The sequence below is a fragment of the Limulus polyphemus genome, unplaced genomic scaffold (genome assembly GCF_000517525.1).
Source record: "Limulus polyphemus unplaced genomic scaffold, Limulus_polyphemus-2.1.2 Scaffold2172, whole genome shotgun sequence".
NCBI classification, from domain to species: domain Eukaryota; kingdom Metazoa; phylum Arthropoda; class Merostomata; order Xiphosura; family Limulidae; genus Limulus; species Limulus polyphemus.
Window position 1 is genome coordinate 23,643 of NW_013667782.1, and position 4,360 is coordinate 28,002.

Genomic DNA, 4,360 nt, shown 5'->3' on the forward strand with positions numbered 1-4,360 from the left:
ATCTAGTAAGAACTTGAACATTCGCCAAAGTACATGATAGTTCTAGAAACGTTGCGTCACGGTGGTCATGTCACTCGCTGACGCAACAACTGTAACGAACGAACGTTAACTTCAACAATACCGTGTGACTGCAGTTCAATTACTCACTCTCTACACACACATTATTCCCCTCTTTTATATACCAGCCTACCCTATATCTAGTAAGAACTTGAACATTCGCCAAAGTACATGATAGTTCTAGAAACGTTGCGTCACGGTGGTCATGTGACTCGCTGACGCAACAACTAGTTATTATTATAAATGAGTATTTAAGTAGTTAAGTGGATAATCTCTGCAATTCGTGCTTAATGGCGCGTGGCTCAGCTTTAGAATGTTCGCACTATGGATCCAAGAGCTTATGATTCGCGAACCGTTGTCACATAAAACCGCTTCACATTTGAAGCCGTGGGTGCGCTGCGCTATAAGAATGACTATGAAATCCCGCTATGCGCAGAAAACCTTTTATGTAGCTTTGCGCGAACATATTGAAATAAACACCAATGTGCTAAGTTTAATCCTTGTGTAATAGTTAAATAAATTATTTTAATCGGTGAACTTTAATTAAACTTTTATTTGTGTAATAAGGCAACTTAGTAATCTTGGAATTTAAAGAATAAAGCAATAAGTGTGCAGTAGTTATATAACTGATTCAGAGTTTTTATAAATTGTCCACTAGTATATTAAAAACTATATTTAGTTCCTGAATACGATACTATTATCGTTCACACACACACATACAGGAACGTCGAGAGCCAGCTAATAAAAAGGGAAACAAAGGTTTCAGACTAATTTATTCTAATCCTGCCTAAAAGAATTTCCTATTGAGGATTCCCTATTGTTTTTAATATGTTTAGGTGCCACGTTTATCTAACATTTTATCAGATGCTGCTCCACTATTCCTGCCCGTTGCCCATCAGTGGCACAGTGGCATGTCTACGGATTTACAACGCTAGAAACCGGGTTTTGATACCCGTGGTGGGCAGAGCAAAGATAGCCCATTATCTTGCTCGTTAGACTCGTACCATAGTTCGTGCGTTGCAAAAATTTGGTTTTAATATTAGTTATGTGTTTGATTGACGTTAATTTTGAATCGTACATTAATCCTAAGAATTTTGCTGATGTTGTAGTCTGGAAAAGCACCCCGTTCGAGTTGGTCTTTTTTATGTTTTGTTAGTTTTGTAAAAACTACAAACTGATTTTTTGGGACATATATTTTAATTCGATAGATATGGCAGTATTCGACTATTCTGTATTATTGAGGTTGTAGATTTGTGGCTGCTATTGATAGTGTGCGAGTACAATTTACAATAACAGTTATTACAAATAGTTATTATACACAATGATTTATAAACAAAAGTTTCATAAACTTACAAGCAATATAAAGTTTTCTTTCTAGTCCGGAACTTCTTCGATATATTATCGAGGGTTCACGATGATCGAGTTAATTACGAGTTGATGTAGGTATAATTCACTTCACAGGGAACTAGCTAGCTTTGTCCTGCGTTATTTACCAGCCACACATGCCGAGTTTTCTACCGTGACGTTATGTAATGTTTTAGTATAAACACTAATGTCCGATGAGAATCTACTGAAGTTAAATGATTTGTAATGTTCGAACTTTGTTAAATGCTCCTGGTCAAATATCTGAAGTTTTCCGATTGATAAGTGTTATAACAATCACAGTTATAGCCTCCGAAGTTTATAGCACATTGACTATAGCAAACTAATAATAGATACTCTCCTTTGGCGCGGCGCGTTTGTTATATTTATAGGCGTGTGAAGGCTTTATAGAAAATTCAGATTACGTAACAATACAAAGCTGCATTTAAGCGTTTTCGTATATACATGTATTGTTGATTCTTACTCTCGAGAATCTTCTACAACTTTGGAGAATAGGCGGGAGTTTCGCAATACATATTTAACAGTATAAGCTATTGTTACGTCTCTGTTCGTTTGTTAATTTTCCGTACAAATTCTTCCCAAGAAACTTTAGCGATACAAGTCCTTTCTTAAATAAAACTAGTTTATTCTTTCTCAATACAACTTTGAAATTCACTTAATTTCCACAGTCACGCTATAACTTAAACAAACGCTATAATTCACAACGAACGATTCACGCGCTTGACTCAATTGTCCATCTCTATCTCTGTCTGGAGGCCCGGCATGGCCAGGTGGTTAAGGCACTCGACTCTCAATCTGAGGGTCGTGGGTTCGAATCCCCGTCACACCAAACATGCTCGCTCTTTCAGCCGTGGGGGCGTTATAATGTGACGGTCAATCCCACTATTCGTTGGTAAAAGAGTAGCCCAAGAGTTGGCGGTGGGTGGTGATGACTAGCTGCCTTCCCTCTAGTCTTACACTGCTAAATTAGGGACGGCTAGCGCAGATAGCCCTCGTGTAGCTTTGCGCGAAATTTAAAAACAAACAATCTCTGTCTGCAATTCAATTCCATTGTTGCCGTCACTTCTTGGCGGTCTTATATACAAGAATACCGCATATCTAGTAAACACTCGAGGCTTCACGAAGGGACATGAATTTTCTAGAAGCTCATGACGTGTTACTAGCGTCACATGACTTCCGCTGTCGTAACACTTTGTATGTTTCTAAATATAAATTTAATCTAAACAAACGTTGATATTAAAGTGAATATATAATAACAAATTCGTTACAGTGTAAACACCAACAATGTATAAAACTGTTAGTTACCTGTATAGTATAGTATATAGTGTATAGTAGATAACCTTGACATAAATTGGTTGTCATTGTTTGATTGCTGTGTCTGGACAGGTATTCGTTGTGGGCGACCTGGGACGGTCAGGTTCCATTAGACCTCTTCCTCCCTCATTTATTGTTGTATGATAAAGTGTCAAATGCTATAGTGGTATTCACAACATCAGGGCTTGAACACTATGTAAAACACTGATTCTACTTCCCTCTTCAGGATCATGTCCATGAATAGAATGTTTATAGCATTTAGTGCTATTTCACCACTTCTCTTCATTTGGATCCCCTGGTGGGGCAGCGGTAAATCTTCGGATTTACAACGGTAAAATCAGTGCGCTCGACTAGCAATCTGAGGGTGCCGGGTCTGAATCCACGTCCCACCAAACATGCTCGCCCTTTCAACCGTGGGGGCATTATAATGTGACGGTCAATCCCAATATTCGTTAGTAAAAAATTGGCGATGGGTGGTGATGAGTAGCTGCCTTCTCTCTAGGCTTACACTGCTAAATTAGGGACAGCTAGCGCAGATAGCCTTCGTGTAGCTTTCCGCGAACTTCAATTACACTAATGTAATGCTGTCATCTATAATATTTTTTGTCTTTAAAATACTGACACAATAATAATTATGTTTAATTATACGTTTTACATAGCTTGTTGTTTATAAATTATTCGGGGTGGGCATGTGCCCCATAGTCCCAACTCCTACGCCCCTGTAGGTGATATCTAGGGTCACGAGTCAACCCTTTGTCAAATAAGAATGACTAGTCACGTGTTAGTCCTATTAATGGGTAAGTTCGACGTTTCCTGTTAAGTAAGAAACACTACATGGGGTAAAGGAAAATTATCCAGTTTTTGAAAACTTCGGGTGTTCAATCCCTAGTAAATACCAAGAAGAAGATGATGATGAAATATTTTGGAGTATATCTTAGTAAAGAAAACATTCTTGTTCCTGATCTTAAGTGAGTTGGTTGAAGGAAAGAAAACCAGTTAATTAATTGATGAATCCAGTGAAAGGCAAGTGTCCAGCGTTTAGAGAATAAATACATAAAATCTTTTTGTTTTGTTAATAAATAAATATAATTTCGTAATATATCTCGCCGATCCTCCCGTTATAAAGTGGACCTACCCTACAGCGGAAACCTGTTTAATCTGAAAATACCACATTTATAAGCAATTATTAACATTATACTTATTACCTTCGTTTGTTTTTGGAATGGTCTGATTTAATATCTAAAGCTTCTTAAAATGTTTTTTACAGGTATCTCTTTTAAATTGGTTGTCTTTTTTTTTCTCGCAATTAGATTTAGGGTATCATATTTCTAAGGTATTGTTACGTCTCCGTTTGTTAATTGATTTTCCGTAACTTTGTTCCGACGAAACTTTAACGACACAAGTCTTTACTTAATAAAACTGGTTTATTCTTTCCGAATATAACTCTGCGATACACTTAATCTCAATACTCGCTCTAAAACAACACTGTAACGAACGAACGTTAACTTCAACAATACGGCGTGACTGCAGTTCAATTACTCAATATCTATACATCTTACCGCGTCACGTTGTCCCCTCTTATATATATCCGCCTACCCTATTTCTA